This window comes from Lithobates pipiens, unplaced genomic scaffold, assembly GCF_037356315.1.
Source record: "Lithobates pipiens isolate NorthernLeopardFrog02 unplaced genomic scaffold, aLitPip1_a1.2 Scaffold_18, whole genome shotgun sequence".
In the NCBI taxonomy this organism is placed as follows: Eukaryota; Metazoa; Chordata; class Amphibia; order Anura; family Ranidae; genus Lithobates; species Lithobates pipiens.
The window spans coordinates 59,248,571-59,273,423 of record NW_027507758.1 but is presented as its reverse complement, the minus strand read 5'-3'; the positions used below and the strand labels follow the sequence as shown (position 1 = coordinate 59,273,423).

Genomic DNA, 24,853 nt, shown 5'->3' with positions numbered 1-24,853 from the left:
CTAAATACCTTTTCTAATTAGCAGTACATAGCAGTCTTGTGACTTCTATCAGTGTCTGGTTAAAGCTTATAGTAGGAGTTTTCCTCCTCCTCTGAGTTTGTGAGAAGCCATGTGGGGGACACAGCAATGTGGAAGAAGGTGCTCTGGTCAGATGAGACCAAAATTTTACTTTTTGATATAAAAGCAAAACGATATGTGTGGCGGAAAACAAACACTGCACATCACCCTGAACACACCATCCCCACCGTGAAACATGGTGGTGGCAACATGTTGTGGGGATGCTTTTCTTCAGCAGGGACAGGGAAACTGGTCAGAGCTGATAGCAAGATGGATGGAGCCAAATACAGGCCAATCTTAGAAGAAAACCTGGTAGAGTCTGCAAAAGACATGAGACTGGGGTAGGCGATCACCTCCCAGCAGGTGAATGACCCTAAACATACAACCAGAGCTAGGATGGAATGGTTTAAAGGGGTTGTAAAGGTAAATGTTTTTTCACCTTAATGCATTCTATGCATTAAGGTGAAAAAACATCTGACACTGCCTGCGCCCCCAGCCCCCTCCCCCCGTTTTACTTACTCCACCCCTCGAAAGTCCCGCGCTCGTCCCCCGACGTCCTTTCCATCGTTCAGCCTGGCCGCTGATTGGCTGGAGTGGATGGATGGAAAGCAGCACAGCCATTGGCTCGCGCTGCTGTCAATCACATCCACTGACACGGAGCGCCGGGGGGCGGGGCCGTGTGATACAGCGAGCGGCTATAGCCGCCGGCTGTTTCACGGGAGGGCGCCAGCAGATGCTTCTCACCATGTGAGGGAGCTCGCATGAACGTGAGAAGCATCTGCGGGAGGAAGCCGAGACAGCCGCCGAGGGACCCCAGAAGAGCAGGTTCGGGGCCACTCTGTGCAAAACGAGCTGCACAGTGGAGGTAAGTATAACATGTTTGTTATTTTAAATAAAATAAAATAAATCACCTTACAATCCCTTTAAATCAAAGCATATTCATGTGTTAGAATGGCCCAGTCAAAGTCCAGACCTAAATCCAAATGAGAATCTGTGGCAAGACTTGAAAATGACTGTTCTCCATCCATCCAATCTGACAGAGCTTGAGCTATTTTTCAAAGAATGGGCAAAAATGTCCCTCTCTAGATGTGCAAAGTTGGTAGAGACATCCCAAATAAGGTGGTTCCACAAAGTATTGACTCAGGGGGGCGCCATACAAATGTACCCCACACTTTTCACATATTTATTTGTAAAAAAAAATGTAAGAACCATTTATCATTTTCCTTCCACTTCATAGTTATGTGCCACTTTGTGTTGGATCACATAAAATCCCAATAAAATAAAATACATTTATGTTTTTGGGTTATAACATGACAAAATGTGGAAAGTTTCAAGGGGTATGAATACTTTTTCAAGTCACTGTAGATAGCAGTACAGGCATATCATGAGATGCAACAGCAACTGAATAATATTAAATCCGGGCTGAAAGAAGGGAAAGTAAAGAGGCTGGAATAAGGAACAGACTGAAAGCTCTCTACAAAGCCAGTATGCAGTGTGTAGGAGTGGGAGAGAATGGAACAGTGGGGGGACGTGAGTGGGACGGAGCCACGGGAAGGATGATGGGTAGGTAACACAATGCAGCAGGTGATACTGGAAACAAACAGCACTATTGACTAGAGAATAAACTGGCCAGGGATGTCATCCAGGACCGCTAAGCCACATAATCTCTCCTGAACCTCCTACTGTGTCATTCTGGGAGGAAAGAGTCACAGAAAGACAGATAATGGGAGACTGGGAATGTGGATGGTGAGCGCATTACAGAGCGGGAAGAGTGTAATGTCAGAGCACCGAGTCCACACCGCACCGCAACCCGACTCAGAACACGACCACCCCACAAAGTGCCTCCAACTTCTATGACGGAGTCCATGATCTGCAGCCGGCAGCTTATTAAACTGAACTCTAGATATAAAAATCAAGTCACAAAGTTTTGATGCTCTAATCATTAACCACTTCAATACCGGGCCTATTCTGGCACTTCTCTCCTACATGTAAAAATCATCATTTTTTGCTAGAAAATTACTCAGAACCCCCAAATATTATATATGTTTTTAGCAGACACCCTAGGGAATAAAATGGTGGTCATTGCAACTTTTTTTTATCTTGCACGGTATTTGCGCAATCATTTTTCAAACACCTTTTTTTTGGAAAAAAAAACGGTTTCATGAATTAAAAAATAACAAAACAGTAAAGTTAGCCCAATTTTTTTGTATAATGTGAAAGATGATGTTACGCTGAGTAAATAGATACCTAACATGTCATGCTTTAAAATTGCCCACAATCATGGAATGGCAAACTTCTGTACTTAAAGCGGGAGTCCGCGTTTTTTTTTTTTTTTTTTTAAAGCCAGCAGCTACAAATACTGCAGCTGCTGACTTTTAAAATAGTGACACTTACCTGTCCAGCGCGCCCGCGATGTCGGCACCCGAAGCCGATCTCTAGATCGTTTCTCGGGTCCTGCCGCCGCCATCTGCAAGCCGCAAGCCGAAAGGCTCCATTTCCCAGTTCCCTACTGCGCATGCGCGAGTTGCGCTGCACAATAAGGACGGTCCCCGCTGCCTCTGGGATCTGTGTGTTTCCCAGCAGGCAGCGGGGCACTTGCGGAAAGGGGCGGGCACTTGCGGAAAGGGGCGTAATCTACGCCCCTTTCCGCAGAGAGCTATCCCGGAAGTGGGTGCAGATACCTGTACTGTACAGGTATCTGCACCCCCCTCCCCCCTGAAAGGTGCCAATTGTGGCGCCGGAGGGGGGGAGGGTTCCGATGAGCGGAAGGTCCACTTTAGGGTGGACCTCCGCTTTAAAAATCTCCATAGGCGACGCTTTGAAAATATTTACAGGTTACCAGTTTAGAGTTACAGAGGAGCTCTAGTGCTAGAATTGTTGCACATGCTCTAACGCACGCAGCGATACCTCTGAACGGCGTTTACATATGTGGGTGGGACTTATGTGTGCGTTCGCTTCCGAACGCGAGCTACTGGTGACAGGGGCATTTTAACATATATTTTTTATTTTACTTAATTATTATTTTTTTTACACTTTTTTTTTTTTTTTTATCACTTTTATTCCTATTACAAAGAATGTAAACATCCCTTGTTCTAGCAATCTATTGTGACAGGTCCTCATTATGGAGAGATGAGGGTCAATAAGACCCCACATCTCTCCTCCAGGCTGGAAAGCAAGAGATCAAGAACAAAAATTCACCGATCTCATGCTAACAGCGGCGATCACGGCTTTGTTTATTTCCGGGAACCCAGTCGTGGCGTTATGACGTTACGCCCGGGCCTTCGATGGTCTTAGTCATCTTAGTCATTGTCATCATCCGGCACCATCCGATTCTTTCTCCGGGCCCCCGATGGCACGGGAGAGCCCGGAGAAGCACCGGATGGTGAGAGGGGGAGGGAGGGGGGAACGGACATCTCGTTGCCTATACAAATGATCAAGAGATCATTTAGAGATCATTTAGAGATCATGTAGCTGCAGGCATCATTCAGATATCCCTCCACAAAGTCAAGGACGTCATATGATGCCCTAAGATATTGAAGTGGTTAAAGTGGTTGTAAACCCTGTTACACCACTTGTACCTACAGGTAAGCCTATAATAAGTAGGTACTGTACTGTAAATATCTCCTAAACTTGCATGGTTTAGGAGATATTTACATATTTACCATATACGCTTGTGCTGAGGTCATTGGCGCATGCGCACTGAAGAAACGGCTCGACCGCGCCGTTTCGAAAGGGCTTGTGCAGTGGCCGGCAGCTCCCCCTCGCATGCGTGGGAGTGACGTCATTGCGGCTCCGACCAATTACAGCAATCGAGCCCATGAATCCAGGAAATATGCCCGGGAGACATGTCGCTGGTCACAGCGGTGTACGGGGACTACTGTAACAGCTACAATCTAAGGTAATTATTTCATAATGAGCTAGTATGTGATGCATACTAGCTCATTATGCCTATGTCTTGTTTTTTTTTTTTTTTTTTTATATGGGTTTACAACCACTTTAAGGGCTCATTCACAGCATGTCCATTGAGCTGACTCGATCTGCATAGATCAAGGGAGGCTCAATGCAAGTACACATAGAAAACGATTGTGTCCTATGTGCCCTGTGTCCTGCATTGAGATGCAGTATTCTGCCTAAAAACTGTCAAGACAGGCAAACGCACGACAACTAGCTAACCGAGGCCCTTGACTGGGGTAGGATGGAGTGAGGGGGAGCTTACTTTGAGCAATTAAGACCAACTGTGATACACTTTCACATTCACACTACCATTAAGAGACTCAACTCCAATCTAGCATGCTGACCACACACAAGCAAAACCGTCAGAGTTTATTCTAACAGAAAAAACGGTTGTGTGTACGCAGCATTACAGGCTATCCTTTGCACTCTGAGACTCGGTTCACACTGGGGCAACTTGTCAGGCGACTTAGCCGCCTGACAAGTTGCGCTCCATTCTGTACAATGGAACCGTTCTAATCCGACTTAGAAAAAGGTTCCTGTACTACTTTTGGGGTGACTTCAGGCGACTTGCATTGACTTCTATACAGAAGTCATTTTGCAAACTGCCGCTGAAGTCGGATGCAGGTTGCCTGAGGCGGTCGCGCTGCAAGTCGTGCTGCCTCAGTGTGAACCGACCCTAAGGTTTGGGGAGCAGTCTAGCAATTGACACACATTTCTAGGATCCCTTCAGCTATCCTACAAGCTAGAACCCTTGATCACTCTTCTTACTGTCCACACACAGACCCACACAAGACACACAACAAATAGTAGCTTGCCACCACCTAGCAGCTTGTCCACAGTCTGGTTTGCTAGGCAACCATACACCCACAGATCTCAGTCTGGCAGATCTGATCGCCAACAATCTGCATATAATCTGCCAATACACAGTACAATTGCATACAGTTTAGAAAAGAAGCCCATACTACAATGCAACAATCTCTCCAGGGATAGGAGTCCTAGCATGGTACACAGAAGTAAGAGGTGCATAAACAATGTACAAAGAAAAAGAATTCCAAAAAAAAGAAAGAAGTACACGCACAGTTGGCTATTCACTATGAAAATAAAAGAGATTTTAAAACAGATATCAAATGTTTACTAAGATTTATCCTGCGACAGGAGCATCTCAGAAACATCTGCAATCCACCAATTAGACCGACTCCACGTGAATCACACGACCATAACTCATAGTCCTAAATTTTTTGGAATATGGATTTTATTCCTGGTCATTCCCTTCCCAGCCCGCAGAATGGTTCTGTAGTGACCAGGGTTAAATGGCCTTGGCTGTCGTGGCGCCATATAATGCTTTTGGGTATTTCTCTTGAATTCTGCATACACTGCGAATATAGATTTATATGTACACATTCCCAAAATGTATACGATCAGAAGGAATTATTTTAGTTTCCCTGCAACCAATATTTGAGAGATAAAATCTGGGGGCGCATGTGCGAGGCTCACCGTGATGGACGCACCTCACTAGAGCTCCGCACTCTCCGCCGTATTCTCGGGACCCGTTCTGCTCTTTAAAGCGAGATCTCAGCCCCGCTTCTACCGGGATCGCAGCGGGCATCTATTGCGCCAACTCGGCGATGGTCCTTACCGGCCATCGAGGCAAAACGAAGCCCAAACCTATCAAGGAGGCGCTCGCCCGGGCCTCCTCCAAGATGGCGGCGAAAGCACAGGCTCAGGCTCAAGCACAGACGCGAGCACAACAGCGTGACAGCCCCTCACACTCGGCAGATCTGCACAGCGATGAGGATGAGGACAGCATCCCTGCACAAGGCGACTCTTCTTACCTCTCCCCATCAGGTATGTCACAAGCTGACTTTCTACTACATATGGACACTATGCTAAAAAAAACCTTAAAACGACCTCTGACCAAATCACAAACAAATTGACACGAGAGATTAGGGAACTTGGTCAGAGGACTGCAGATCTTGAGACCCGTGCTGATGATATGGAGCTAACTCTCCGTGAACACGCACAAGAGCAATTATCGCTCCGTGAAGAGAACGCCATGCTGCTTTCCCGTCTCGAGGACTCAGAGAATCGCTCCCGCAGGTCGAATCTGCGCCTCCGGGGTATTCCAGAATCAGTGGATGACTTGCAAGCATTTACACTGGCTTTGTTCCAGGAACTTTCGCCCTCGATTCCTGTGGAACGATTAGAATTCGACAGAATTCACAGGGCCCTCACCCGTCGTCAAACGGACGGACCCCCGCGTGATATAATTATCAAGTTCCACTTTTTCAAGACAAAAGAACAACTCCTTGTTTCTGCTCGCAATAAAGATAACCTCACCTTCCAGGGACACTCTTACCAACCATTTACAGACTTGGCCCCCCTTACCATTGCGAAGCGCCGCGCCATGAAACCGCAACTGTAAATTCTCACCCAGCAACAAATTAAATATACATGGCGTTTTCCTTTCGCCCTCCAATTTTTTCACAAAGGACAGCAACACATTGCTACCACACCAGAGGCCCTTCAGAATTTGCTGGAATCGCTTCATCTGTCTCCTCCGGTCCAACTCTCGGACACTGTCCTTCCACGCACTCCAGCCCGTCCGGGTCCTTATCCCTATGTGGCTACCCCCAAACAGGGCTCCCGTGACTATCCGACTCCATCTGCAATCCGCAAGGGTAGCCCCTTGCGCACAACTGCAACAAGCTATGTCAGCCCCAAAGTATTTGTGCCCCGCTGAACTGTTTGTGCTTGGCCAAGACACCTCACCTGTCCTTTGGAGGGTTTCTGTAATTTGCTTTCTCCCAGTGTCGGATGATAGTATGATACAAGTCCCCACTGTTGTCCAGTGAATTATTTACTGTTTATAGTCCTCTGCTACCAAGACAGTAACTATGTTAACTTTTTTCCTTCCCCTTCCCCCCTTTTCCTTTCCTTACACCATATTTCCCCTCCCTTTTCCCCTTTTTTCCCCTTTCCTTTTTCCCTACCCCCCCCCCCTCCCCCTCTTTCTCTTCCTCCCTTCTAGGAAGGATTCCTCTTTAAGTTGTATGTGTTATTTTTACAATTGCTTAATTGATGCACTTACTTAAGAGCCGGTTCACACAGCGGGCGATGCGAGGCGACACGACTCGCCTCGCCTCACTCTCGCAAGTCGCCCCCGTTCTGTACAATGGAACCGTTCTGAGAGGAGCGACTCGAGTCGCTCCGACTCAGAAAAAAGGTTCCTGTACTACTTTTGAGCGACCTCGGGGCGACTTGCATTGACTTCTATACAGAAGTCATCTGCAAGTTGCCGCTGAGGTCGCGGCAGGTCGCGGCGAGGCAAGTCGGAGTCGCCTCGCCTCGCCTGCAGTGTGAACCGGCCCTAAATGTTATGGTTACTTGATGGTTAGATACAACGATCTCAAATATGATCTTACCAGTGTCCCGGTACACGGCGGAGAGCTGTCACTGCTCCCCCCTATAGTTAAGTACACCCTCTGCCTGACCTGGTTTTGGGCTGGGGGGACGGTGTACACTTTTGTCGGGTGTTTTTAGTCTGACGTATTTCAGTAAGATGGTTCATATATACGCCTTACGTGAATTTCTTTTCTTATTCTACTTCTTTTCATTTCCTTTCCTCCCCTCTGCTCCTTTTCCCTCCTTTTTCCCTCTCTACCCCCTTGTCCGGGCGACCCGTGCGGCCCCATGGGTTTATAAGCCTTTCTCCCTCACAGAACGAACATGGCCCCCTTGAATATCTTGTCGTTAAATGTTAAAGGGCTTAACTCCCCTAGTAAGAGAGTCAAAGCATTTCGCTCTTTTGCGTCCTTGAGGGCGAGCATAGTTGCACTTCAAGAGACCCATTTCTCCTTTCATAAAACCCCTAGATCATTTAGCTATAAATACCCACAAGTTTACACCGCCTCAGCGGCAACTAAGCAAAGGGGAGTTCTGTTAGCCTTACACCGCTCATTGCCCTTTACCCTTATCACTGAAATTAAAGATCCAGAAGGCCGCTATATAATTCTAGTCGGCCTCCTCCAAGACACGGAAGTCACTCTTGTTTCATATTATGCCCCAAATAGAAACCCTGTTTCTTTTTTCTCACATCTTTTTCAAACGATTAAGGCTCACTCTAAGGGTACCCTGTTGGTATGTGGTGACTCCAATTTGGTAATCCACCCTCACTTGGATAAATCCCCTTGCACCCCGGAACAATCTTCAGCTTCGTCCCACTTTCGCACTCTACTACAACAGGCCTCCCTTCTTGATTCCTGGAGAGAATGCAATCCGGTTAGGAAAAATTTTACATTTTATTCCAACCCCCATAACTCATTTTCTAGGATTGATCATATATTCGTACCTGTTGCATCTTCCCCCATACTACTTCAATCTCACATACACCCGATCTTCTGGTCAGATCATTGCGCTGTCCTCACATACACCCGATCTTCTGGTCAGATCATTGCGCTGTCATTACCACAATTACTTCTCTGATCCCTCAATCTACTGATAAGACATGGTGTATTAGTGATAAACATCTGGCTAATCAATCATTTTGTTTAGATATTCAAGTAGCCCTAGCTGAATATATTCAACATAATGCCACTCCGGGTATATCTCCCATCCTCCTTTGGGAGGCACATAAGCCTGTGATTCGAGGTAAATGTATCTCTATAGCCACACATCTTAAGAGGGATAAGCTCCTGCAAACACAACAATTAGAGGCTAACTACAATAAGTATCTTTTACAGTTTCAAGCTTCATATCACCAGATCTTGTAAAATCCCAATGCACCTGCTTTCGCTTGATATTCGAAAAGCCTTTGATACGTTATCCTGGCCATATTTGCAGTATGTGCTACAGCTTTGGGGCTTTGGCCCACATTTTTACAATGGGTTCAGGCCCTTTATACCCTTTATACCCACCCACAGGCCTATGTTAAATACTCGGGCTTCGCCTCCGATAGATTCCCTATCCAGCGTGGAACTAGGCAAGGATGTCCCCTTTCCCCGCTAATTTTTGCCCTTGCCATAGAGCCCTTACCGGCCTTGATCAGAACGGATCCCAATATCAAAGGCTTGGACATTGCCTCTGTGTCGCACAAGCTTTGCCTATTCGCTGACGATGCTCTCCTGTTTATTACTTCACCTCACACCTCGCTCCCAAACCTCTTTCACCTTTTGGATAAATTTGCTTTGGTCTCTGGACTAGAGGTAAACCAAACTAAGTCGCGGGCCCTCAATGTGTCTCTGCTATTGGAAACCTTTCAAAATTTAAAGGAAACTTATCCCTTTCAATGGTCAACATCTTCTATTCTATATCTGGGTGTTAAACTCACTAGTGACCCAGCTCAACTGTTCCAGGCCAATTATCTCCCCGCATTACGTAACCTTACATCCCTTATGGCCTCTTGGCAACCACTCTGTGTTTCATGGTTGGGTAGGATCGCGGCCGTGAAAATGACGTTGCTGCCCAAGTTGCTATATCTTTTTAGGGTACTTCCGGTCGCAATCCCCCCATATTTCCACCGTGTCATGCAGAGTCATATTTTTCAGTACATCTGGGGGTCAACAAGGCCTAGGGTCTCCAGGCAGACCCTGTTTCGTCACAAGGCGCAGGGAGGATTGGGTGTACCCAATCTCAGGCTTTACTTTTACGCAGCGCAATTGGCTCAATTGGCCCTTTACCATGCGACCATTGAGACACCCCTGTGGGTCAGCCTCGAGACTGTAGATGCCCATCTCCTGATCATATCTAATTTACTGTGGCTACCATCCTCAGCAAGGAAGTTGATTTGTAATCCTTTCACCCATTTCTCACTAGGGTTGTGGGACAAGTTGAAGGCTACTTATAAATTACAATCACCTCACTCCCCCTTACTCTCCTTTATTGGCCACCCAAGTTTCACTCCCGCTTACTCGGATCCCGCCTTGTTCGATGCCTGGGGCCTTACTAGAGTATGTGACCTGGTATCGAGTAATGCAATCCTAAAGTTCCCGGTCTTGCAAGCCAAAACTAAGCTTCCCCATAAAGAGTGTTTTCGATACCTCCAAATAGCCCACTTTGTCCATATGACCACTTAATCTTGCACTGACCTAGGCCGACTAACCCCTTTTGAGACAATTTGTAAAACGGACCCACACTCTCCTGGAATCATATCCTGCCTCTACTCCTATCTTTCCTCTAACCTGAATTCTCCTCCACTATATACTAGTTCTTGGTCTCATGATCTTTCTCTTAGTCTTGAACCTGAAGATTGGGGCAGAGTTTGGCTCAATACTAAAATCGTTACTCAGTATATAATCACGGCTGAGGCCAATTATAAAGTCTTAATGCGCTGGTACCTGGTTCCAGCCAGGATATCCAGATTTGTGCCAAACTATTCTCCAAACTGTTTCCGGGGGTGTAATGAGCTCGGCACGCACCTTCATATTTGGTGGGCCTGCCCAGTGGTGACGGAATTTTGGAAGCAAATTTTTATTATCCTTTCCAGACTTTTACAATGTACTCTATCGCCAGATCCAGCGATTGCCTTACTAAACCTAATACCCCGCAGGTTTACCCGACCCAGACACGGCTCCTTCTTCAGGTAGTTACAGCAGCAAAGCAGACCATCGCAAAAGCCTGGAAATCTGCGACCCTGAGCATCCCTGAAGTTAAGAACCGGGTTACCCAGGCCATGATTCATAGCAGAATTGAAGCAATTATTTTAGATAGACTCCCTCTCTATTGTAGGATTTGGCAACCTTGGGTGGACCACTTCCTACCCCCAAATTTTGATCCCCACCTTTTAGTATTATAACTTAAATGTTAGCTTTTTACCTAGGGACGCCCCATTCTTATTGAGACCCTTGGGGACGCCGGGCCGCCCACTGTCCCATCTTTCTTCCCTGTGCTCCCTTGCGCTTTTTCTATACTTTACTTTTTCTTGCTTCTGTTTCTTTCTCTGTCTATCTCTTTCTCTGTGGTTGGTTGACTTTAATGTTTTCTCCTGTACTTAAACTACAGTAGGGTATAAACTCTTTGAATGGTTTCTGTTCCCCAGTTCTGGGGATGATTAACCCTACTTGGGGACCTCCTCTTGGTGGGATTCCCCCTTCAGTCTACCTTTGATCCAAAGTAGCTGATTTCTACTAAAGCGATCTGTCGGCACTAATGGATCTTGGATGCTTTCATTTGATTTATTATGTTTTTTACATTAGCCTCGTACTGTAAGCGTTGCCTGTATATTTATGCTATAATTGCTCACTACTGTACGACCTTCTGTACTTGTGTAATGATACTTTTTATATATCAATAAAAATATTTGAAAAGAGATTTAAAATCTATTCCTCTGATCTTTAACCACTTACAGACCGGACCATTTTGCTGGCTTAAGACCAGACCACTTTTTGTGATTCAGCACTGTGTCGCTTTAACTGACAATTGCGTGGTCGTGCGCCGTGGCTCCCAAACAAAATTTACGTCCTTTTTTTCCCACAATTAGAGCTTTCTTTTGGTGGTATTTGATCACCCCTGCATTTTTTATTTTTTGCGCTATAAACAAAAATAGAGCGACAATTTTGAAAAAAATGCATTATTTTTAACTTTTTGTTATAATAAATATCCCCCAAAAATATATATAAAAAATTCTCTCTCAATTTAGGCCGATACGTATTCTTCTACATATTTTCGGTAAAAAAAAAAAAAATCGCAATAAGCGATTATTGATTGGTTTGCGCAAAAGTTATAGCGTTTACAAAATAGGGGATAGTTTTATGGCATTTTTATTAATAGTTTTTTTTTATTAGAAATGGCAGCGATCAGCGATTTTTATTGTGACTGCGACATTAGGGTGGACACATCGGACATTTTTGACACATTTTTGGGACCATTGTCATTTATACAGCAATCAGTGCTATACAAATGCAGTGATTCCTGTGTAAATGACACTGGCAGTGAAGGGGTTAACCAGGGGGTGGCAGTGTAGGGGTTAAGTGTTCCTAGGGGGGTGTTACTAACTTTGGGGGGCTGGGCTTGTTTTAGTGAACACTGATCTCTGCTCCAATCACATGGAGCAGAGATCAGCGTCACTTGTTGCTATGCAGAACGGGGAGATATTTACAACGGCATCTCCTCGTTCAGCCACCCCGTGAGATGATCGCGGGCATGCCCGCGGCGATCGAGTCCGCGGGACCCGCGACCGGACTCATGGGGGTCCCAACCGGCACGTGAGCACGCCGCCGGCGGTGGCGCGCTCGCAATGGCAGGGCGGCATTTAAAATTGTACGTATCTGTACGCCAATATGCCTGCCCGTGCCATTCTGCTGACGTACATCGGCGTGCGCCGGTCGGGAAGTGGTTAATCTACTGTAAATCGATAGTTGGCAGACATTTGGGAGCTTCCAAAGCAAACAAACTTTGTCCCCTGCTTTGCCTGCAGACAAATTGGTTAGATTTGTCTTTTGAGGCTTCAGGAAGGTGACAAATCATATTGGCCCCTAGGTGTCAGTCCTGGCCAACTAATTTGGGTCCATTTGTATACCGAATTAAGAGACTATGGTGTCTTTAAAGGGATACTAAACACACACTGTTTCATTTACATTGTCCCTTCTCTTTTTGTATATGGATGATGGCACTGTAATTGTTTTCATGAAAAAAACATCCAAGCACCTTTTTCCTAATCGATAAACAGCTGTCACATGACTCAGATGTTTCCCAGCCTGTCTGCAGGGAAACATAAGGAGGAGCTTCTAGTCCTTTGCTGCTGGTCACATGTTCAGAATGAAAAAAATTCAGCCTTTGGAATACAGAATAAAAATAAATAATATCAATAAAACGGTTTTAACCACTTGCCGCCCGCCAATAGTCAAATGACGGCTGCAAAGTGGTTTCAAAATCCTGACCGGGCGTCACATGACGTCCTCAGGATTTTAAGACACTGCGCGCGCGCCGGGGCACGCATCGCGGTAATCATTGTTGCAGGGTGTCAGTCTGACACCCCGCAACTATGATCTCGGTAAAGAGTCTCCGATGGAGACTATTTACCACATGATCAGCCGTGTCCAATCACGGCTGATCACAGTGTAAATAGGAAGAGCCGGTGATCGGCTTTTCCTCACTCGCGTCTGTCAGACGCGAGTAGAGGAGAGCAGCTGCTCCTCTGACAGGGGGGGGGGGGGGTCTGTGCTAACCGATTATCAGCACAGCTCCCCTGAGGATGCCCACACTGGACCACCAGGGATGCCACCAGACATGCCACCCTAGACCACCCGGCATGCCAGTGTCCACAATGGATGCCAGTGCCCACAATGGGCATCACTGATTGGTATGCATTATTGTTTGGCACTGATTGGCATCCATCAGTACAAAACAATGCACTACAATGTTGCTTATCAGTGCCCATCCCTGCCACCTATCAGTGCCCATCTATGCCAACTATTAGTGCCCATCCATGCCAACTATCAGTGCCCATCCATGCCCATCTGTGCCACCTATCCATGCCCATCTGTGCCGCCTATCCATGCCCATCTGTGCCGCCTATCCATGCCCATTCATGCCGCCTATCCATGCCAATCAGTGCCAGCTATCAGTGCCAATTTGTGCCATCTAGCAGTGTCCATCCGTGTCGCCCAGTGCCGCCTACCAGTGGCCATCAATGCCACCTTATCAGTGCCACCTCATCAGTGCCCATCAGTGCATCCCCATCAGTGCCCATCAGTGAAGGAGAAAACGTACTTATTTACAACGTTTTGAAACTGAAACAAAAAAAAACATTTTTTTTTTTTAAATCTGTCTTTTTTTATTTGTTTAGCAAAAAATAAAAACCGTAGAGGTGATCAAATACCACCAAAAGAAAGCTCTATTTGTGGGAAAAAAATGATAAAAATTTCATTTGGGTACAGTGTAGCACGACCGCGCAATTGTCATTCAAAGTGCGACAGCGCTGAAAGCTCAAAATTGGTCTGGGCAGGAAGGTGTTTAAGTGCCCTGTATTGAAGTGGTTAAATTGTAATACAAAATTTATATATATGTATGTGTGTATATAAAGAAAATCTGCGCTCACGATTCACAAAATTAAAATTGATCTTGGTCTCCACCCAAAAAAAAAGTCTAATGTGGACCAAGGAGCTCCAATAATGTGCTCTCTGGTTGTAACTTTCTTGTAGTGTTTCCTTCACAATGGTGAAATGATCTATAGAGAAAAAAAATACCATATTGTGTAGTATGTCTAATCCAATTAACATGAAAAAGAATGTATTTAAATTGTGCTTACATCAACATCATAAAATGTCTCCACTGATTCTACAAATGTGTTCTTATGTACACTATATTGTCAAAAGTATAGTGATGCCTGCCTTTATACACGCAAAATTGAATTGGGCTTGGCCCCTTAGTGAAGGGAACTCTTTAAGGCGTCATCATACCAAGACATTTTAGACAATTTCATGCTCCCAACTTTGTGGGAACAGTTTGGGGATGACCCCTTCATGTTCCAACAAGACTGCGCACAAAGCAAGGTCCATAGAGACGTGGAGGAACATTGACTGGCCTGCACAAATATTCCCACAGACACACTCCTAAACCTTGTGGACAACCTTCGTAGAAGAGGTGAAGCTATTATAGCTGTAAGGCCCTTTTCACACGGGGCGGATCAGTAATGATCAGTAGTGATCCGCCCCGTGATGATCCGCTTGCTCAGCGGGGATCGCTCCGTTGTCCCCGCTGAGCCGGCGGTGGACAGGGCGGTCTCCGCACACTGTGCAGGGACTGTCCTGTCAGCTCTCCGCTCTCCTCTATGGGGATCGGACGAGCACGGACCGTCTGTCCGTGTTCATCCGATCCGCTCTGCAGACGGATAGAAAAATAGGATTTTCCTCCATCTGAAGAATCGGACAATTGCGGAGGCAAACGATATCGGGTGTCTGCAGATGTTCATCCGCAGACACCCGCTATCCCATAGGAATGCATGCATGTCCGTATTTCATCCGCAAATGGATAAATGAAATACGGACATCATGTCCGCATGTGTGAAAGGGGCCTAAAGGGTGGGCCAACTCAATATTGCACCCTACAGACTGAAATGCCATTAAAGTTCATGTGTGTAAAGGCAGGTGTACCAACACTTTTGACAATATTATAGTATTCTCGGCGCACAGGAGGAGGCGATCGGTGCGCCACTATAGACATGGCGTACAGCATCTTCAACTCAAAATTTAAAGAAGGTGGAAGTGCCAATATCATGGGGGTAATGTGGGTGATGTGAAGAAGTAAAGTAATAACTGCCCAAGTAACAAATATGCCCAAAATAGAATGAGAAAGTAACTTTTTCTGAACAAGCCCGCTGCACCTGCAAGTACACTTAGAACTGCGTGAGGTCAATGTATGCACTGCGCATGTGCAAGCAGCATTTGCGCACGTTCAAATGCTTTGGTTCACTGCACTGGAAACATTTTAGTAAATGTCAAGCAACGTAAATGGATTTGCATAGGTTGAACGGGCGCACCTCTCAACTTGATTTTTATTTTTACGCTGGTTCACTTTTATGTTTTTTTTTAAGTATATTTGCACATAGGTCATGTTAGCGTTAGTGATGAGCTGGGAATACACATAAAAGTTCATTCTTCTTCTGACACTTCTATAACGGAACGGTGTGTCAGAGGGGGGCGGGGTCACCGGGTGGCCCCACCCTCCGTTATATAAGAAGTGTCAGAAGAAAAGCATCACACAATGGGAGCCTCCCATTGAACGGAGCGGCCTGAGAACGAAGCGAGGAAGAAGAGTCGCCGTGGAGGAAGATGCCGGATGAGAACACCGGAGCAAGAAGCAGAGGATCGGAGGAAGAAGAAGATACCGAAGGATGAAGGAAGGAAGAAAGAAGAAGACCCAAAGAAGATGGAAAGAAGACTTTAAATAAAGGGATTGTCAAAAACCGTCTCTTGTCATTTTTAACATTTGACACTTTTTTAGGTGAAATGGTAGGGGTACTTTTGTACCCCATTACCATTTCACACGGGGGGCCTGGGTTCTGGGGGTCCCCTTGTTAAAGGGGGCTTCCAGATTCCGATAAGCCCCCCGCCCACAGACCCCCACAACCATCGGGCAAGGGTTGTGGGGATGAGGCCCTTGTATCCATCAACATGGGGACAAGGTGCTTTGGGGTCAGACCCCAAAGCACCCTCCCAATGTTGAGGGCATGTGGCCTAATATGGTTCAAGAGGGGGGGCGCTCTCTTGTCCCCCCCCCCCCCCCTTTTCCTGCGGCCTGCCAGGTTGCGTGCTTGGATAAGGGTCTGGTATGGATTTTGAAGGGGTCCCCACGCCATTTTTTTTTTCATTTTTACGTGGGGTTCCCCTTAAACTCCATACCAGACCTAAGGGTCTGGTATGAATTTTGAGGGGGACCCCCACGCTATATTTTTTTTTTACATTTTGGCACGGAGTTCCCCTTAATATCCATACCAGACCTAAGGGCCTGGTATGCTCTTGGAGGGGGAACCCACGCCAGTTTTTTTTTTTTTAATTTGGCGTGGAGTTCCCCCTCGAGAGCTGATTATTCTGTGATTGGCCACAGCCAAAGTCGCCTGGCCTGGGGGCGACTTAAAGTCGCGTTGTAGTTGCCCCAAATTGCTCTGTGATTCATACTCAAGTCGTGTCCAAGTTGCCTCCCAAAGTCACGCTGGAAGTCGTGTTGCGCCTGTGTGAATGGACTCTTAATGATACGGCGTGCGCTATTATCAATGGCATATTATTATTGCTGTTGCGCATATGCATGCCCCGGTTCACACGCTCAATTAATGATTTATCAGGCGCACCAATTAAGGTATGAACCGGCGCAACGCATTCATCTTAGTAAATGACCCCCATAGTGTCATACTGCAATTCAAGATCTCTACTTGAGAACAATGTGACCAAATTAACCATTGCTAGCTGGATCTGGTTCATGCAGGTTCACAGACAAAAGTTAAAGCTGAATTCCAGGAATTCAGCCAATTTGTAAAAAGTGAAGACACACAATGAGTTAAAGAGGAATTCCGTCTGGGTGAAAAAAAAATTACAAGTCAGCAGCTACAAATACTGTAGCTATAGACTTTTAATATAAGGGCACTTACCTGTGCAGGGAGTCTGCGATGTCAGCACCCGAAGGTGACCCGTCCATTGGCTCCGGGTACAGGCGCCGACATCCTTACTAAGGGAAACAGGAAGTGAAGCTTTGAGGCTTCACACCCCATTTCCTACTGTGCATGTGCCAGTCGCGCTGCGCTTTCAGAGTGGTCCCCCTGGCTTCTAGAACCTGTGCGTCTCCCAGAAGGCAGCAGGGTGGGGAGGAAGAGGAGGGATGGACATTGCCTAGATCACTGCACAAGATTGCCTAGAAGTGGGAGGGGATACCTGTTTTTTACAGGTATCCGCTCCCCCCAAAAGGTTCCAAATGTGGCATCGAGGGGGGTCAGATCTGCGGAATTTCAATTTTTGGGCGCAACTCCGCTTTAAGTCCAAGGAGGTCCATGACATCTACTGAACGTTTCTTAATTATTTATATCTGATGGGTTTATAGCTCTGCCGGAACATACACTAACACCAAGGGCTGTGAGAGAGGCACAGGGGACAGATATGCCCTCCCTTCCCGATTCAGAGACGACGTTGTATTTTGTAAATGAGTCTCCCGTGATTGGGCAAGAAAAGGGGAGAGGTGGGCATAGCAGCTGCCCCAACTCTAATGTTGAACATGCTTAGGCATGAAGCTTCAGCGTCCGACTCCCAGAAAACAATGATAGCATAAGACTGTCAGATGCAAATAATAACGATAAGCTCAGGAGATGTCATGCACCTCCTTGGACTTAACTCATAGTGTGCCTTCATATATATATATATATATTTTTTTTTTTACAAAGGAGCTAAATTCCTGCAATTCAGCTTTAACAAGCATTTCAGTACAAATCTCAGCAAGAACTGTTTTCTCTTTTGCTACACAAAGGGAAAACACTTTGCTGCTGTTTGTGCTCCAACATTAAAAAAAATAAAAATAAATAACACACAACACATGAGGAAACATTACGGTGGGAGGGAGATGCTAAAAAGTACAGGGAGATCCCTCATAGAGAGAACAAACAAACCTGAACCTCTTTAAATCGATCTGCATTACAGTAAAAGATATCAGGCCGATCTGTACCGAGCAACACAAGGTAGCAGCAAGCGGTTTGCTGGAAAAAAAAAAATGTACTTGTGTACATTTGTTGCCCTCTAGTGTTTGTTTTATTATTTAGGGTTTAAATCCTTTCGCTACTGGAGCTTTTTTAATTTTTCGCACACACATTAAAATGTGCATTTTCACACTTTCACTGGTCCGCCCGACGGACTCTGCTTTGCTCAGCGGGGGATCGATCTGCTGACACCAATGATGGAGGTCAGCCCTCAAATTTTCTACTCGCACTTTGCGGTTGGAAAATGATTGAGGGTGAGCGTGGTCTGGCTCGGCGAGCACCGTGGGTAGGCGGGGTTCAACCGGAGCCATTCTCCCAGCGATCACCCAGGGGAAGAGAGCGCGGAGGAAGAGGAGAGACGGCCGGATCATCACAGGGCGGGGATTGCCCGTTGTAACAGATTTCATTTGAATTGCTGTCCACTCGCAGTCACTCACCGTCCGCCTCCTGACCTGTGATAGACAGAACACTGGTCCAATGTTGTCTGTCACAGGCATTGGGCCAGAAGGCAGGACTGTGTGTGACCGCGAGTGGACGGCAATTCAAATGAAAGCCGTTACAATGGGCAATTCCCGCTCTGTGATGATCCGGCCGCCCTCTCTCTTCCTCTGCACAGGTCAAGCTGCAATGGTGGGCACTGGTGAGGCTGCAATGATGAGCACAGGTGAGGCTGAAATGATGAGCACAGGTGAGGCTGCAATAGTGGGCATCGGTCATGCTGCAACGGCGGGCACTGGTCACGCTGCACTGGTGGGCACTGGTGAGGCTGCAATGATGAGCACAGGTGAGGCTGCAATGGTGGGCACTGGTGAGGCTGCAATAGAGGGCACCGGTCATGCTGCAACGGCGGGCACTGGTCACGCTGCATTGGTGGGCACAGGTGAGGCTACAATGACAGGCACTGATAAAGTTGTTAATATTTTGTTTTGTAACTTAATTCTGCATAAAACATTTAAGTGTAATTTCATGGGATAATTTATGAGAGCGTGTTTAGGGGCCGGGCAGGGTAGAGAGTGGGTGGGGCAACTGGTGGCAAGTAACCCTTAAGGCCTGGCTAGTAGCTCAGGACTTGACATTTTGAGCCCTGATAGAGGTTATTTTTGGGGAGTTCACTGACACCAATGATGGGGGAGATTATTGCATCCACTGACACCAATGATGGGGGGGGATTATTAGATCCACTGACACCAATGATGGGGGGGGGATTATTAGATCCACTGACACCAATGATGGGGGGGGGATTATTAGATCCACTGACACCAATGATGGGGGGGGATTATTAGATCCACTGACACCAATGATGGGGGGGGATTATTAGATCCACTGACACCAATGATGGGGGGGGGATTATTAGATCCACTGACACCAATGATGGGGGGGGGATTATTAGATCCACTGACACCAATGATGGGGGAGATTATTGCATCCACTGACACCAATGCTCCGACTTATTTTACTTTCACTTCTTCAGTATGCTTTGCGATATGCTACAAATATGTAGCAACGCTAAAATTGTTTGGCATTGAAGTGTGAAAACGCGCTGTGAGTCCCTCTCCTGGGGTCGAGGGCAGCAATTGAGGCCTAATTTTCAAGTTGAGTACCCCTTTTCTTTTTAAGCTCTGCGGTGCCCACACCTGAAACTAACACCAGATGCAAAAAAAAAGTAAGTGCACCCTGGACTCGACCCCTCGGGGCGCAAGACTCCTGATGGGGACTGGGGAACTCGTGCTCCACCCAGCCACAACCAGGCAGAACCCAATTTTTTCAAGGGACTTGCCAAAGTGAGGTCCACCCATGTACTTGGTGGGGCTCTCCCAAAATGAGATCCCGTGAGGAAGGAAAGCCTGACAAGTAAAGCGCGCACTAATGGGGAGTGAGTAAAGCGCGCACTAATGGGGAGTGAGCACTAATGGGGAGTAAGTAAAGAGCGCACTAATGGGGAGTAAGTAAAGCGAGCACTAATGTGGAGTAAGTAAAGCGCACACTAATGGGGAGTAAGTAAAGCAAGCACTAATGGGGAGTAAGTAAAGCGCGCACTAATGGGGAGTAAGTAAAGCGCGCACTAATGGGGAGTAAGTAAAGCGCGCACTAATGGGGAGTGAGCACTAAGGGGGAGTAAGTAAAAAGCGCACTAATAGAGAGTAAGTAAAGCGAGCACTAATGGGGACTAGGAAAAGCACGCACTAATGGGGAGTAAGTAAAGCGCGCACTAATGGGGAGTAAGTAAAGCGCGCACTAATGGGGAGTAAGTAAAGCGCGCACTAATGGGGAGTAAGTAAAGCGCGCACTAATGGGGAGTAAGCACTAATGTGGAGTAAGTAAAGTGCGCACTAATGGGGAGTAAGCACTACGAGCACTAATGGGGAGCAAGTAAAGTGCGCACTAATGGGGAGTAAGCACTACGAGCACTAATGGAGAGTAAGTAAAGTGCGCACAAATGGGGAGTAAGTAAAGCGCGCACTAATGGGGAGTAAGTAAAGCGCGCACTAATGGGGAGTAAGTAAAGCGAGCACTAATGGGGAGTAAGTAAAGCGAGCACTAATGGGGAGTAAGTAAAGAGTGCACTAATGGGGAGTAAGGAAAGCGCGCACTAATGGGGAGTAAGCACTAATGGGGAGTAAGTAAAGAGCGCACTAATGGGGAGTAAGTAAAGCGTGCACTAATGGGGAGTAAGTAAAGCGCGCACTAATGGGGAGTAAGTAAAGCGCGCACTAATGGGGAGTAAGTAAAGCGCGCGCTAATGGGGAGTAAGTAAAGCGCGCGCTAATGGGGAGTAAGTAAAGCGCGCGCAAATGGGGAGTAAGCAAAGAGCGCACAAATGGGGAGTAAGCAAAGAGCGCACTAATGGGGAGTAAGCAAAGAGCGCACTAATGGGGAGTAAGCAAAGAGCGCACTAATAGGGAGTAAGCAAAGAGCGCACTAATAGGGAGTAAGCAAAGAGCGCACTAATGGGGAGTAAGCAAAGAGCGCACTAATGGGGAGTAAGTAAAGCGCACACTAATGGGGAGTAAGTAAAGCGCACACTAATGGGGAGTAAGTAAAGCGCACACTAATGGGGAGTAAGTAAAGCACACACTAATGGGGAGTAAGTAAAGCGCGCACTAATGGGGAGTAAGTAAAGCGCGCACTAATGGGGAGTAAGTAAAGCGAGCACTAATTGGGAGTGAGTAAAGCGCGCACTAATGGGGAGTAAGCACTAATGGGGAGTAAGTAAAGCGCGCACTAATGGGGAGTAAGTAAAGCATGCACTAATGGGGAGTAAGCATTAATGGGGAATAAGTAAAGCGCGCACTAATGGGGAGTAAGTAAAGCGTGCACTAATGGGGAGTAAGCACTAATGGGGAGTAAGTAAAGCGCGCACTAATGGGGAGTAAGCACTAATGGGGAGTAAGTAAAGCATGCACTAATGGGGAGTAAGTAAAGCGCGCATTAATGGCGAGTAAGTAAAGCGCACACTAATGGGGAGTAAATAAAGCGCGCACTAATGGGGAGTAAATAAAGCGCGCACTAATGGGGAGTAAATAAAGCGCGCACTAATGGGGAGTAAGTAAAGCGCGCACTAATGGGGAGTAAGTAAAGAGCGCACTAATGGGGAGTAAGTAAAGAGCGCACTAATGGGGAGTAAGTAAAGAGCGCACTAATGGGGAGTAAGTAAAGAGCGCACTAATGGGGAGTAAGTAAAGAGCGCACTAATGGGGAGTAAGTAAAGAGCGCACTAATGGGGAGTAAGTAAAGAGCGCACTAATGGGGAGTAAGTAAAGAGCGCACTAATGGGGAGTAAGTAAAGAGCGCACTAATGGGAAGTAAGTAAAGAGTGCACTAATGGGGAGTAAGTAAAGAGTGCACTAATGGGGAGTAAGTAAAGAGTGCACTAATGGGGAGTAAGTAAAGAGTGCACTAATGGGGAGTAAGTAAAGAGCGCACTAATGGGGAGTAAGTAAAGAGCGCACTAATGGGGAGTAAGTAAAGAGCGCACTAATGGGGAGTAAGTAAAGAGCGCACTAATGGGGAGTAAGTAAAGAGCGCACTAATGGGGAGTAAGTAAAGAGTGCACTAATGTGGAGCAAGTAAAGCGCGCACTAATGGGGAGTAAGTAAAGAGCGCACTAATGGGGAGTAAGTAAAGAGCGCACTAATGGGAAGTAAGTAAAGAGCGCACTAATGGGAAGTAAGTAAAGAGTGCACTAATGGGGAGTAAGTAAAGAGTGCACTAATGGGGAGTAAGTAAAGAGCGCACTAATGGGGAGTAAGTAAAGAGCGCACTAATGGGGAGTAAGTAAAGAGTGCACTAATGTGGAGCAAGTAAAGCGCGCACTAATGGGAAGTAAGTAAAGAGTGCACTAATGGGGAGTAAGTAAAGAGTGCACTAATGGGGAGTAAGTAAAGAGCGCACTAATGGGGAGTAAGTAAAGAGCGCACTAATGGGGAGTAAGTAAAGAGCGCACTAATGGGGAGTAAGTAAAGAGCGCACTAATGGGGAGTAAGTAAAGAGTGCACTAATGGGGAGTAAGTAAAGAGCGCACTAATGGGGAGTAAGTAAAGAGCGCACTAATGGGGAGTAAGTAAAGAGCGCACTAATGGGGAGTAAGTAAAGAGCGCACTAATGGGGAGTAAGTAAAGAGCGCACTAATGGGGAGTAAGTAAAGAGCGCACTAATGGGGAGTAAGTAAAGAGCGCACTAATGGGGAGTAAGTAAAGAGTACACGTGCTGTGCAAAAAAAAAAAGTGAGCCAAGGTGCCATAAGTGACCCCACCATGAACTTTTCTGGCCCCCCGGACTGCCACTCCAGGGGCACGAGGAGCACCGACGGCTTTTCTCATTCTGGGCTAGATAACGCTGGACGTCTGCTGGCTATTTAACCACTTGCCGACCAGCCGCCGCAGTTATACTGCGGCAAAATGGCATGGCTGGGCGAAAGGATGTTATGTTACTTCGCTTTGGCCTGTGGCCACTAGGGGCGCATGCGTCCGCTGCTTGCGATCACCGCCAGGATCCCGCGATCGCTGGTTACACACCAAGAACTGGGATCTGTGTAAACTCACAGGGGAGAGGAGACAGATTGTCTGTTAATACAGAGTATAAACAGCGATCTGTCATCTCCCCTAGACAGTCCCCTCCCCCTTCAATCAGAACACAGAGAGGGTACACACTTAACCCCTTGATCACCCCCTAGTGTTAACCCCTTCCCTGCCAGTGACATTTTTACAGTAATCAGTGCATTTTTATAGCTCTGATCAGTTCTATAAAACAAATGGTCCCAGAAATGTGTCAAAAGTGTCCAATGTGTCCGCCATAATGTCGCAGTCCCGATAAAAATTTTAATAACAATTTTGTTAGGGTGCAATGTCGGACGACCGCGCAATTGTCAGTTAAAGTGACGCAGTGCCGAATCGCAAAAAGTGCTCTGGTCAGGAAGGGGGTAAAATCTTGCGGGGCTGAAGCGGTTAATGATACTTGCTGCAGCTTGTACTGCACACTATGAGAAGCTCGCAGTGTGCAGCAACATCAGAGGAAGCCATCCCAGTCCAGGAGAGGAGCTGGTACACCTGTGCAAGAGAGAAAACTGGAGGTCAGCTTCAATCAGCAGTGCAATCCTGGAAGAAGGAAGCCAGGGAATGGAATAGTGGTCATTATCCCTCCAATCACAGCTCAGTATATAGACACACTGACCACAGCGCCACCTGGCGTGTAGAAATAAAAGTGGCAGACAACTTCAGATCTCCAACAGGAATCCATCCCATGAAAACGGGACCGGAATCAGTTCTTTCCCCGCTACTCTTCACCTGACCCCCGCCCGCCTCTCACCTGAAGCAACGCCCGCACGCCTCACACCGGCCAGCACATGCGCGCTACCTCCCCTGGCCAACAAACTAAAGAGTCGGACCGCCGCAGACTTCCAGCGGGAGCGTACTGCGCATGCGCCCCGATGCTGGGCTGATTCTCTGCGCCTGCGTAAATCCGCTCGCGCGGTGTATGAAGTGTTGTGATTTCTGACGTCATGTGTGTGACTGGAGGCTCTGTCCTTCTTCACTGAGTGTGAGGACTGAGGAGGTCCATTCAGACTCTAATAATGATGATGAGTCCAATCAGAAAATGAATTCACTCCAGAGATACATTGGGAAAGCCTGCTAGTGCAGCCTGAAGACATAGTCAGGGTGTTGGTGTGGTGTATGCTAAAGAGAAAGAAGGTTTGTGGGGGGGGGGCAAGACACAGCATTGCATTGTAACCCGCCATGGAGCATAGAACTGTATTGAAATGACACAAGTGACGTTCAAATAAAGCCGTGTGAAAAACAAAGCAAACTGCGATGTTCTGGGATTGGTGCTACGCTATGTATCACAGCACACACCATCGGTCAATCCACAATACTCCTGACCTCTGCATAACCCCTCACCTCTGCACTCTGCATTACTCCTGACCTCTGCACTCTACAATACCCCTGACCTCTGCACTCGGTACTACTCCTGCACTCTGCATAACCCCTCACCTCTGCATTATCCCTGGCCTCTGCACTCCGCATTACTCCTGACCCCTGCACTCGGCATTACACCTGACCCCAGCACTCCACATTACACCTGACCCCTGCATTCCGCATTATCCCTGGCCTCTGCTCTCTGCATCATCCCTGGCCTCTGCACTCCACATTACTCCTGACCTCTGCACTCTGCATT

General features: G+C 46.9%; 1 protein-coding gene across 1 annotated transcript in view; it reads right to left on the bottom strand.

The window, feature by feature from the left end:
- HHAT (hedgehog acyltransferase) overlaps window positions 1-24,112 on the bottom strand; it is a 568,477-nt gene extending 544,365 nt beyond the window's left edge. The window contains exon 1 of the mRNA XM_077485722.1: window positions 23,987-24,112. The gene's annotated coding sequence lies outside the window, so the exon portion shown is untranslated. The remainder of the gene's footprint in view (window positions 1-23,986) is intronic.
- Window positions 24,113-24,853: the final 741 nt, after the last annotated feature.